We start from the raw sequence: 15,152 nt of genomic DNA on the forward strand, positions 1-15,152 counted from the left end.
TATTAAGAAGTAAGAGAAGGAACTATAATAGATAAATGCGGAGAATACTACGGAGAAACTAAGCGGTAATAAGATTACTATCGTTAAGAATACGGCTTAGCTCTTTAAGATCCCACGTTATATACTCTCTACGGTTTTATATTAAATTATTACTTAGTAATAAGCGGAGAATACCACTATAACTTTTATTATTCTTATTATATTAATATAATATATTACTATAATAACGTTATAAGAGAAGAATCTATTATTATAGTTAATTAAGCCTCTATAGAAGAAATATCGAACGATATATATTTAAATGAATTGAAATCGTTCGATATCTATAGCTATTTTATTATTCGAAAGATTTTACTGCGGTAGAAGATATTGTGGGATTTATATCACTAACTAGCACGTTATCTTTATTTCTTTTCGATATTTTAATACTTCTTATTATAAGAACGTAGTCTTTCTCTATTTTTTATAGGTAATTATTACGAATTAATTCTTTATACTTAATATACCTTTCTAATTAGGCCTTAGCGCGCCTCTCTTCGTATATATATATCTATATATAGGTTAAAAACGTATAGCAAGCGATTAGAGTTCGATTTGACTTAGGGCTAGGGCTAAAATTCGATTTAACTTAGAAAAATTCAACTCTATGAATTTAATTCATAGGCCTTTACTAATTATAAATAAATAAAGTTATTAACTAATATCTAGCGACTTAATTATATATATTTTATATAAAAAGAATTACTTTATAATTAAAAGATATATAATTTTTTAGATAATTATAATAAGATATAAATTTATAAATAATAATATAATATTATTAAAGTCTAAACGTAGTTTTTATAAAAAGAAAATAAATAATAAATTAAAGAAAAACTATTCTAAGTTAAAAATAAGATATTATAATTATTATTCTACTTATTACGCTTAATTAATAATATTTAACTATTATACTTAATCTAATAATTTTATATATTTTATATTTATAAAATAAAACTTCTTAAATCGATTTAAATATAAATATATATTTATAAAAATACTATTACTCTAATAAAAGAGGCTTCTTATTCTAAAATCTATATTAAATTAAAGATTATATTTCTATATTTAATAGCTTTAATTTCTATAGTTATTATTAATATCGCGATTAAATTTATATAATAATAGTATATCTTTCTTATTAGCGAGTATTTCTATATTTAATAATTTTAATTTCTATAATTACTATTAATATCGCGATTAAATTCGTATAATAATAATACGTCTTTCTTATTAGCGAATATCTTTATATTCGATAACTTTAATTCTTATAATTACTATTAATATCGCGATTAAATTTATAGTAATAATAATCTTTTTATTAGGATATCTCTATATTTAATAATTTTAATTTTATAATTATTATTAATATCCGATTAAATTTATATAGTAATAGTATATCTTTTTTATTAGCGAGTATTTTTATATTTAATAGCTTTAATTTTTATAATTATTATTAATATCGCGATTAAATTTATATAGTAATAATATACTTTTCTTATTAACGAGTATCTCTATGTTTATATTTAATTTTATTATTATTATTAATATCGCGATTAAATTCATATAGTAATAATATATCTTTCTTATTAATAAGTATATTAATAATTGTAAATAGCTAAAATATAATAGAAAATAGTAGATAACTCTTATTAATATTCGATTTTAAATCTATAGCTTCTTTATCTTATTTAAGAGTAAAGATATTTATATCTAGAATTTAAAGTAAGTATATTCTAATATATAATTATTAAATATCTAGATATAAATCTTTTAGTTAAAAGATTAATTTCTTTAAAGTTAATTAGTATAATTATAATAATAATTAGAAATATAATTATTATATTATATAGCGTATTTTAATAAATTAAATTTAATAGACTTCGCTAATATAACGCTAGATAGATTTTAAAATATTAAAGCTATAAATAGAAATTCTCTCTTTCTTTCTTTCTTAGTATTTTATTATAAATTAAATATTTTCTTTTATTAATATTTTATATTATAATTATTTTATCTTATTTATCTTAATTTAATTTAATAATAATATATTATTAATAATTATTAATCTTAATAGCGATTTTATTATATTATTATTATATAGAGATAGCGATATTAATTTATATATTAAGTCGACTTATTTAAAAGATAATATAAATCTTAATAATCTTTTTAATAATATAAATAATTAGTTAAATAATTATTTATTTAATCTTTATATTAAGATTTTAAATTAAAAGAAAATTTTAAAGTCTTCTAGTTATAAAAAGATAATTACGAAAAAAATCAAATAAGATAAATCTTTAATTATTCGCGCTTTCGATATAAAGATTATAAAAAAGAGTATTTTAAGATCTTTATTTATAAAGATTAAAAATTAATATTAAAAATAAGAAAGTAAGTATAGTAATATAATATTTTATTAAGTAATATATATATATAATTAATAATAATTTAGCTATTACTTTATAGAAGATTAAAAAATATTAGAAATTAATTAATTTACTTTTTTTAAAAAGATCTTTCGCTTATATAATATAAGAGATTATTAATATAATATTACTATCTTATTATATTATATAAATTTAGATTTTTATATTAAATACGTTATAAGAAGCTATCGAAGTAGCTTTAATATCGAAATTTTATTATATATTAGCTTTTTATTAAGTTATTATTCTATTAATAAATTATATAATTAATAATCTCTACGCTATTTATAATAAAAGAGTTATATTAATAATTAAAGATATAAAGTTTATATAAATAATATATTAATATATAATAAGAGAGAGTATATAAAAAATAAGAATAAGATAATTAAAAGTACTTTATTTAGATAGAAGAGAGTTAAAATACTTAATATAAAATAGAATTCTAATTATCTTTCTAATTATCGAAAAATATATAAATTTATTATTCTAATAATAATCTCTTTATATTCTCTTTATTAGCGAGAATTTCTTATTTAAAGAAACGCGTAGCTAATAATTTTAATATAAAAAATAAGATCTTAAATTCTTAAATTTTAAAGTATTATAAGTTAAATAATAGTTATAAATAATTTTAATATAAATTAGATTAAAAGTAAGAATTTAAATATAATCTCTATTATTAATAAGAAGATTATTAAAAAAGAGATAATATTTAGCGTTAATTTATATTTTTAAATATATAAATAAAATATAGTCGAACTATAAAACGCGTTTATAAATTAAATAAGAATTTGAATAATTTATAAATATAGATTTTTTCTATAAAAGCTTATTAAGATAATCTATAAGAGTATAAAATCTTTATTATCTCTATATTCTTATATCGTCAATAGCTTTATCTATAAAGATATTTAATAAAATAAAAATATTAAATTCGATTAAAGACTTAATCGATAAATATTTTTTTTTAATTTATAAAAATACGCTTAAAATTTAATTAAATATTAGAAATTAGAAATTTATACTTAATTATTATAAAGTATTATTTTAGCTTTATACAAAGTCTAAGATTTAAGATTTAGATTATAAAATTAATTATATTTATTATACGCGTATAAGAGAGAAAAGAAATATTAGCGATAAGTAAGTAAAGAAACACTTAAAGTATAATAATAATTATTTTAAGAGAGAGTTTTAAGCGATAATATTAATTACGTATATATATTAAGAGTATAAAATAAGATCTTAAATTTTTAAATTCTAAAGTATTATAAGTTAAATAATAATTATAAATAAATTTAATATAAATTAGATTAGAAGTAAGAATTTAATATAATAATAAAAATTTAAGACGTTATTTATAAGATTAAAAAAGAAAAAGTTAAAAAGTTAAGAAAGAAAGATAAAAATAAATTTAATAGAAATATTAAAGCTAATAAGAAGAAAGATTTAAAGAGAATAAAAAAATAAATATTATATTATAATTTAAATATAAATATTTAAGATATAAATCTTAATTAAGAAGTATTATTTATTTTTAAATATATTTATAAGTAGAAAGTATTTATTCATATAAAAAGATATTATAATTAAAAAGAATTATATTTTAAAATTAATTATAACTCTTAATAGAAATATTAAAAAGATTTATAAGATAGATAGCGTAAATAACTAAAAACTTAAGGATATAAAGTTATTACTTCGCTATTATTAAGTATAAAAAGTAGCTTTTATAAAGAATTAAGAGATTAATAGTAAAGAGTTATTAAGTAGTATATTAATAAGTCTATTATCTCTTAATTATCTTAAAAAAGATTTATTAACTTTAAAACTTTAAAGAGAAATATTATAGATCTTAATAAGATTTTAATAATAATTAATTTAATTAAAAATAGATAATAGCCCTCTTATTATTAGTTAGATTTTTTTTTTATTCTTTATTAATTTCGTCTATAAGAAGTATTAATTAATATCTCTTTAATAATACTAGCTAACTTACTATCTCTTAATAAAAAGTATCGCTAAAGTATATAAATTTAAGTTATTATATTATTTAATAGATATAAAATTAATATTAACGATAAAAATATTTATTCGCGATTTTTATTATATAGCTTTTTAATATCTATATTATAATTTATAAATATTTATTTTATTTAATAATAGATATCTTTTCTAGCTAGTATAATTACTTAATTTTTTATCTTCTTTTATATTTATTATAAATTCTAATTTTCTTTAATATTATAATTTATTTCTTTATCTAAACTCTAAATTTATCGCGATATTAAAATAATCTAGATTTTAAATAAAGAGTATAATATATAATATAAGAATTAGCGTTTAATATAAGAGAAAAGAATTTATAATATAAAATTCTAAATATTTTTTTAATTAATAAATAGCGAAATCTATTATAATCTCTTCTTTTAAGCTTTTATATCTAAGTATTTATATTTTAATAATAAAAATAAAAAGCGATTTAAAATCTTATTATTATAGTTATTAATTATTATTTAAAAAATCTCTTTTATTCTATTATTATCTTTATTTAACTTTTATTTATTTAATATATAATTATAATTCTTTAATTATTATTTAGTCGAGCTTAATAAATCTAGAAAATTATTATTATTTATATTAAATTACTATATTATTAAATTTCTTTATATTATATATTTAATCTTATTAAAATAAATATATAAAGATAATAAATCGAATTTTAATTAATTAGTCTAGATAATTTTTAATATACTTTTATTAAAAAGAGAGTAATAAATAAAAAAAGTACTTATTATAAAATTCGTTTATATATAATTATATATTTTTTTAATCTAAAAATTATAAGTTAATAATTTTATATACGCGAGAAATAATAATAATATATTTTATAATCGATTTTAGAAGAATAATTCTATATTATAAAATCTCTATATTTATATTTTTTTAATTATATAATAAAGTTCGTAGTTATAAGAGTTAATATATATTATTTTCGCTTATAAAGACTAATAAGCTCTTTATTAAAAATCTTTAAATTATTATAAAAATAAGAAATAATCTTTATTTATAAGATTATTTAATTATATTAAATAATCTAATTAATAACTTTAAGTTATTATCTAATAATATACTTATCTCTTATTCTTTCTCTTTTTTTATTTATTTTAAAATTATAAGATAAATAAAATTATTTAATATTTTCTTCTCTATTAAATCTTTTTATTATAAGATTATACTCTTATTATTATTAATAATACTTTTTTATTTTTAATTATTTAAATTTAATTATATAGCTAATATAAATATATACTTTTTCTTTAAAATATTAAATAAAAAAATTATATATATTAATATCTAATAATATTATAATATAGTTAATCTTATTATTTATAAAAATATATATCTTTAATCTCTTATAATATCTTTTTCTACTTCTCTAAATTTATACTTTTAAATCTATTTATATTTTTAACTTTATCTCTTATAATTAATATTATATTAAGATTAATAATAAATAACTTTTATAAGCGAGCTTTAAGTAGATTATATACTTTAAGAGTTATTATATATTAATAAAATTTAATAATATAAAAATTCTTAAAAGAGCTCTTTTATTATCGCTTTATATTTATAATTTTTAATATTAATTAAATAATTATAAAATCTTAATAGCGATAAAAATAAAAAGAATTTAATTAAAAGATTATTATCGCGAAGTATTCGCTAAAGATTATTTATATTATTTACTTCTATATATATAATTAAAATTATAAATTTAATTTTACTTTATAATAATAAAGAATTTTATCTTTAAAACTTAATTTTATATATATAGATTATTTATAATTCTAGGTTATTATTTACCTCTTTAGTTATATATAAATTAAATTAGCCCGCTACCCTCTTAAGTTCTCTAATATATAAAAATTTATATATAGAAGTTTTATACTTTAAAGTACTTAGCTTATAATATATATAGTTACTTTATAATTCCTTAAATTATAAAGCTCGCTTTACGCTTTCTAACGCTATAAAAATTATAAAGTTTAATCTACTATTAATAAAGCGAAGTAGTATTTAAATATAATTATATAAAACATCGTTGAGATTAAATGAATGAATAATTCTTTTATCTATTTATATAATTATTATTCTTCTATCTCTCTATTAATTCTATTAATTTCATTAATATAAATATAATTATTCTCGATACCCCTCGTCTAAAAATTACTAAACGTTTAAGATATATATACTTCTTTTTCTCGCCTTTTAAAGCCTCTATTAACGCTTTTAGATTGTTTTTTAACGAATTTATTATTACTAATAATCGAGGCCGTAAGCGAGCTTAATAGCTATCTACTACTACTTATAAACGCGTTAAAAAACTCTTAAAAAGAGCTTAAACGAATATATTCTTCTCTATAGATTTCTTTTAAATTAGCGATAATATCTTTTAACCTAGCGATACTATCTTTTAAAACGCGTCTTTCTTCTCTATTTATTCTTTATTACTCTATTTTAAAGCCTCTTAACGCGTATTAGATTCTAAATATTATTAAGAAAAAGCTTCTAAACGAGAGAAAGACGCTATCGAAGACTCTCTATTACGAGATCTATTAATAGACTTCTTTAATAATAACTCTTTCGATAGCCTATATTCTTTTAATCTATCTTTTAGCTCTTATTTAAATTCTACTTAGTCTTTAATAAGACTTATTAGCTATATCGCGCGTTATCTATATATTATAAAGTCTATATAATATAATTTAGATTCTATAAATTAGATTTATAATAGCTATAATATAATATTATAAAAAGATAAGATAGTCGAGTAATACTACAATAGCGAAAAGACTAAAGTTAATATATCTAAAATAGATATCGATTAAGAAGTAAACGATATAGAATAAGATTATAAGAGCGTTAAAATAAGTATAAATAATTTAATTAATCTTAGCGAGTATATTATTAATTAAATCCTCTATTCTTTAATATTAAAGATCTTAAATTTTATTAATAATTATAAAGAATTTTATCGCTATAGCGTTTAGTATAATAATATAACCTCTATAACCTTATAGTAGATTACTATTAATTATTTAATTATCTTATATATATATAAAATTTAAGAAGCGATTACTACTTATATATCTACTCTAACGTCTTTAAAGAGCGAAAAATCGATCTTTAATTAAATCTATATTATAAATAATATTTAAGATTAATTTATAATACGATATAACTTTCTTTTAATCGCGTTTTTTATATTAACTTTACTAGATATAGCTATTATAATTATATTAATTAAACGCTTTATTATAAAATAGCTATAATTCTTAAAAGTATTAATTTCTATATTAATACTCTTAAATCAATATCTAAAAGATTAAAGATTAATTTAAATATATAAGACTATAAGCTATTTTATAAGAATCTATAATATTATAATCTATATATCTATAATTATTCTATTTTAGATAAAATCGCTATCGTCTAAGAGAGTAATATTAATAATTTATTAGATATATCTAAAATTAGAAATATATTAATAAAGACTTAAAGTAATAAGAGATTTAGTATTTTATATTAATATTTAGTCTATATACTCTTACGCTATTCTCTTATCTTTTTATTTAATAAATAGTTATAATATAATAATATATTTAATATAGATATTATATTAAATAAAAGTCTTCTTATTTAGTAAAGTAGAAATAATAAAGTTATTTTATAAGTTAGAGAAACTATTAGTCGAGATAGCTCTATATAAGTAACGCTTATCTTATATTATAGATCTATATTATTTATTTCTTCTATTCTATTAATCGCTAACTTCTTATAGATATATAATATAAAGTTATTTTAGTAAGTTTAATCGTCTTCTTTACTACGATAGATTACTATAGTATTTTATCTACGATATCTATATAACTATTAAAAGTAATAAACTTTATTAATTAAAGATAAATTAGAAGATTATTTAAGTTAATATCTATTAAGTAATTATCGATATTTATATTAATAAAGTTATTATAGATAATTAGACTAATAAATAATATATTATTCTCTCTTTCTTCTATTAAGAAAATCTACGATTTATAAAATAACTCTATTAGAATATTATTACTCTATTTATTAAGTTTAACTAATTAAATCTCTTTATAACTTTTATCTATAATTTAAAATAAATCGAAATTATTAAAAATCTTCTATTTGATAAACGCGTTATTAATCGATTTAATCTAATTACTAGAGTATTTAGATTAAAGCTAAAAACTCTTATAAATAATATTCTAAAGAAGAAAGTATTAGATATACTTTTATTCTTTTTACCCTCTATTATAATATAATAACTCTTCTTTATTTTATTTAATAGAATAATTTCTTAGACGATATATTAGTTAGATAATTAATATAGATTATAATCTCTAAGAGTACTTCTAATATAATTTAATCTATTATACATCGTAATTTCTATCAATTAGCCCTATAATATATATTTTTTTTATCTCTATAAGAGCGAAGTATAGTTAATTAAAATATCGATTAGTTTTAATTCTAACTAACTTTATACGAGTAATAGATCGAGTTCTCGCCTATATCTATATTATTAAATTTTAAAAACGAGGTCTATTATATATCTATATTCTTATTATTTTATACTCTAAAGATCGATTCTTTAGCGTCGCTAAGATTAATATCGCTATTAATACTAAGATCTCTAATTAAAATCTATTTCTTAATCTCTATATAATTATTATTAGATATATACTCTATAAGAATTATAGCTAATATACTATTAATAGAATAGATATTATTTTATCTTATTAAGATTTAGATAAAAATATATATAATAAGCGATTTTCGAAGAACTTTAGCGATTATATCGTCTTTAAATTAGACTTTAAATACTTTATATATTATCGATATAGATCTATTAAGATATTAGATAATAAATTTAAATAGAATTACTAGATAATATTTTATAGTCTCTATTTATTAATTAAGTATAACGCTTATATTAATATAAAGATCTACGTTAACGTTAAAGTTTATAAATATATTTTTAAATATATTTATAAGAATAGCGATTAAGCTAGTTTTTAAATAGAGTATAAAAATAATATAGATTAAGATAATATAGGGCTAGATTAGATAAATAAGATTTAAGAGTATTAAGATATATAATAAATAAGCTCTACAAAAGTCTATTAAAGGATTTTTAGCTTTAAATTATATAATTATAATTCTTCTATTAAACGATTATTTATTTATCTCTTAAATTAATAGAGCGTAATATTTAATAATAATAATAATCTATTTTATATAATTAATATAGAATATAAACGCTAGATTAAGCTAATAGTCTTTTTTTAGCTAAATTAATAATATTAATAGAGAAGATAAATAGAAGATCTCTTCTATATCGATCTATCGATATAATATATCTAAAAAAAGAATAAGCGAGATATATTTAAATAAAGTTTACGTTAGAGGCGTAGAGATATTATTAAAAGAATATACTATATTAATTTAAACGCTAAAAAGCTCTTCTATCTACGATATCTTCTTCTAAATATATTAAACTCTATATTCTTTAAAGACTTATATATAATAAATAATAATATTCTTTCTTTCTATTATAATATCTATATAGTAAGAGACTTACTTTATAATAACGTTAAATAAAATTAAATATTAAATAAAGTAGCGGTTTAATAGAGAGAATATTATTTACGAAGTCTTTTTATAATAATTCTACTATAATATAAGCTCGATAACTCTCTAAATCTATAAAATAATTATAAATTAAGATATATAGATAATTTCTTTTTTATTAAATAGAAATACTTTAAGCGTAATATAAATAGCTTATCGCGCTAACGATAATATTAAAATATTATAACTTTTTTTTAATATAATATTTCTTTTTTTATATACTAAAACTTTTCGCGTTAGATATATTTTTTCTTAATAATTTCTTTAATAAGTTAAAGTACTTTAAGCTATAGAATAAGAAGATTATCGCGCTAACGATAATTTTAAAATATCGCGACTTTTTTTAATATAATATTCTTTTTTTAGCTATTAAAACTTTTCGCGCTAGATATATTTTTTTTTTTTTTACTTATAAATAATTTAATTCTTCTCTTATACTTTACGTATATTTCTTAATTAATACTTATTATTCTTTATTTAAATTATCTAATAATCTTATTTATATTCTTTAAACTTAATATTATATTCCTTCTCTATTAAATAATATATAATATAAATAAATTATTATCGAAGACTTCTATCTTTATTTAATTTAAATTCGCTTAAAGAAAAATAATATTAGCTCTATAAAGAATATTAGTCTTATTATTAACTTTAATCTATTCGCGATTTAGCGAGATTATAAATAGTATTATATTAATAATTAAAATCGACTTCTACGCGAAGTATATAGCTATTAAATTAATATCTAAAATTAAATATAAACGAGTTTTAATAATAATTAAATTATTATAACTAACGCTATTTAAAACGCGATCTCTTATTTTAATAATTAACTCTTCTTTTTTAATAGCTATAAAGATATTAATAAGATTATACTTTAGAATATTATATTATAAAGAGTATAAAATAACTCTAAGATAGCTATTACTATAGCTTTATCTAATATTACCTTTATTCTTCTTTAAGATAATATTATTACTTATTCTCGCTTTAAGATTTCTCTTAATATTATTATTTAATTTAATTATAATATATCGATAGAGTTTAATTTAGCTTAATTATTAAAGGCGATTAAGCTTATTTTCTAAAATAAGATCTTTATATAAAATCGCTACGATATCGAAGTCGTTAATTATATACTTTAAGATATTTAAAAGAATCTTACTTCTTTTAATAATATAGTTATATACTTCTATAATAACTTTTATTAAATTCTTTTAATTATTAAGAATATTAAATTAGATTATATCGCTTAAGCTATATTAAAAACGTTTTATCTTTAAAATTATATTTAAATTCTTAGATTAATAAAAAATATAAGACTTTAAAATCTTAATCTTATTAATTAAGATTAAATTAATATAAAGAAATTCGCTTAAAGACTATTAGATATAGATAATAATATCTTAATAAGCTTTAAAGAATAAGAAGCTATTAATTAATCTATCGAGTAATTATTAGATAACTTTATTACTTAGCTAATTAATACTATTTATAATAATCTTAACCTATATTAAATAGCTAATTTCTATATATTTAAAGCGATTCTTTATATTCTTAATAAGAATATCGCTTAATTTAATAGTTAAGTTCTTAATAAGTTTTTTAAAACTAAGATTATTTATAATAATAGAAATTAAGTCGTTAATAAGAAAGATAGCTTTCTTCTATCTACTAAAATAATAAATATCTTTAAATTAACCTCGCTTTTATCTTATTACTTAAAGTTAAAATAGAATTATATAATAATACTATTAAGAAATTTAAAGTAGCGTATAAATCTATATAATAAAATATATCTATAAATTAAATATATTAGATCTAAGATACTCGATTATTATATTCTTAAAGGCGAATATAATAATAAATAATATTATATATTATATATTCCTCTAGCTTCGCCTAATTTAAACGATCTATATACTTTCTTTTAATATATTTAATTTTTAATTTAATTAGCCTTTAATATAACGATTAATAAGATTTAAAGCTAGTTATTATAGTAGATTAATCTATATCTATATCTCGAGATCTTTATTTATAATTAATTATATATAATCTTAAGTCGAGTTATTAATAAGATTAATCTATTAATTATAATTTTAGACGATTTATTAAAAAGATAACTTACTCGATTAACGAGATATATTAAGAATAAGATTATTAAGTAGATACTTCTTTCTTAAATAAGAATATAATTAATTAGCGATCTATAGTAATAGAAGTAAATTAAATAAGTTAAATATTATATAGAAAGTAAGTAGAGTTCGATTTAACTTAGAGTTAGAGCTTTTATCTTCTTTATTAATTTCGTAGTAATTGAATTAGGTTAGAGTTAAAATTCCATTTAATATAATGCTATTAAAAGATTTTTCTTATATATTATTAATATCATATAACTTAAAAATTTTATTTATATAACTTATAAATATTTAAAATCTTATACTCTATAAATATAATTTTATAGGTCTTTACTATAGTTTTATATTATTAAAAATTTTAAATATAAAGGTTTTTTTAAATAAGCGTTAATAAAGATAAATATATATATTTTTATTAAATCTTTTAATATTATAAATAAAAGCTAATATTATTAATAAAGATAATAACTTTATAATTATTAGCTCTATTATATTATCTACTAAAAAATAAAAAATATTTAAAAAGCTTAAATAATAATAAGATATAAAATAATAATAGATAAATATTTTAAAAATAAGAATATAGTAAAATCGCGATTATATAATAAAATATTTATTAAATATATATAATAATTATTAAAAGTAATCTTATAAAAATAAATATAAATAAATATAATAGAGAAATTTATAATTAAGAAAAAATTTCTTATAATTTCTTTAAAATATTAAATAATTACTTTTTAAAAAAAGAATAAAGAAATAGATTATTATTAAACGTATTATATATAATTAATATACTTATTATAAATTTTAATTATTATTATAATTATTCTAATATCTTTTTAATATTATAATTAGTATTTATATTTTAATATTTTATATATTATATCAAAGATAATAAACTTTATAAATAATTAATGATTCGCTAAAATAGTTTATTTTAGATTTTATTAAGAATATTAATATAAAGTATATATAAGTAACTACGATATAAAGAAAGAAGATAAAGATATAATTATTAATATATAATTAAATTTTATTAATTAAAAGATTAAGCGATTTAAAAACTCTTAATCTTTTTTTAGAGAATATAAATTTCTTAATTAACGTTAATAGAAAAGATATAAATATAAAAGATTAAAATTTTTATATATAAAATTTTTTTAATTATAATAACGAGTATAATAAATTATAATTAAATCTATTAGAAGAAAGATTAAATATCTAGAAATTTTCGAAGATATAATAAACTCTTAAAAGAATATTTATTTTTATTACGTAAGAGTCTTATATAATTTATAAAAAATTCTTAAAAAAGAATTATTAATATAATATTTATTAATATAATTTTTTTCTTTATATTAATTTTAATTTTAATATTCTAATCTATATTTAAATAAACTCGTTATTTATATATTAATCTTACTTATATTAAACTTACTTATTAATTATCTTTAATTATTAAAGATTTAAAAAAATTTACTATCTTTCTTTTATATATATTTTTTATTAAAATAAAATATATAGTTCTTAGAAACTATATAATATAGATATTTAAGAAAAAAAGAATAGATATCGCTATTAAAATTGGTTAAATAATAGTTTAAGAATTATAATATAATAAAATATAGATTTATATTTAATAAAGCGAGTAAAGAGATATAAAAGACTTTTAAATTTATTAATACTAAATTAATATATAAGAATATCGCTAATATACTTAAGCGATTTAAGCGTTTTTATAAAAATATAGATTATTTAAATCTAAAATCTTAATAAGCTAGTTATATAATTCTAATTCTAGACTAAAAATAAGAATATAAATATTTTTCGCTATTATAATTATTTTTAAATAATAATAATTATAAAGATAATTAGAATTCTCTATCGCTATAAAAATATATATTATAATTTATAATTTTTATATAATAGATTCTTTTTTAACTAGATTATATTTAAAAAATCTTAAATAATAAAATATTATTTAATACGCGATTAGATATTTATATAAAAATAAGATATAAATTTTAATTTAATTAATAAACTTAATAAGAAAATAGAAGTAAGCTTTTAAATAGATTAGATAAAAGATAATAAATAAGTAATAAATAATTTTTAAGTCTAATTATTATTCTAATAAGTAGATTTATATTTTAATAATATTATATAAAAAAAGTACGCGAGCGTAATTTAGAAAAAGTTTAGAGTTTTACTCTTCGCGCGAATTATTATATATATAAATAAAGATAAAAATTTAGATTATAAGAGTATAAATAATTTCGAAGCTAAATAAAATATAAATATTAAAAATAATTCTATTATATACGCTAATAATTAAATAGACTTTATCTTTTAAACTATTTAAAAGCGCGATATAGAATTTAATAATAAGCTTTATTATAGCTTAGATATAAAAATATTAATATACTAACTAATAAATATTAAGCTATTATAAAAATCTTAAAATATTAAATATAATTATATCTAAAAGATAAAATTATAAATCTTTATTAATATATAATTAATTTAATATATAGTAATAAAAAATCTATTATAAAAGCTACGCTATTTAAGTTAATACTTTAATCTTAATTATTATTTTTACTATTATATAAATAATATAAAGCTATCTTTTATTTAAATATATCTAATTCTTAATTTTAATTATTATTATAAATATTATTAATTCGTTCTAAAATTATTAAATCTACTTTTATATACTTTTTATATCTTACTTTTTTTTTAATTAAATAGCGATTAAATTCTAAATTAAAATAAATACTTAGAAGAGAAAAGTTTATAAATACTTAAT

Source organism: Letharia columbiana (genome assembly GCF_014066305.1).
Source record: "Letharia columbiana isolate WasteWater2 chromosome Unknown Sc0000031_s0, whole genome shotgun sequence".
Taxonomy (NCBI): domain Eukaryota; kingdom Fungi; phylum Ascomycota; class Lecanoromycetes; order Lecanorales; family Parmeliaceae; genus Letharia; species Letharia columbiana.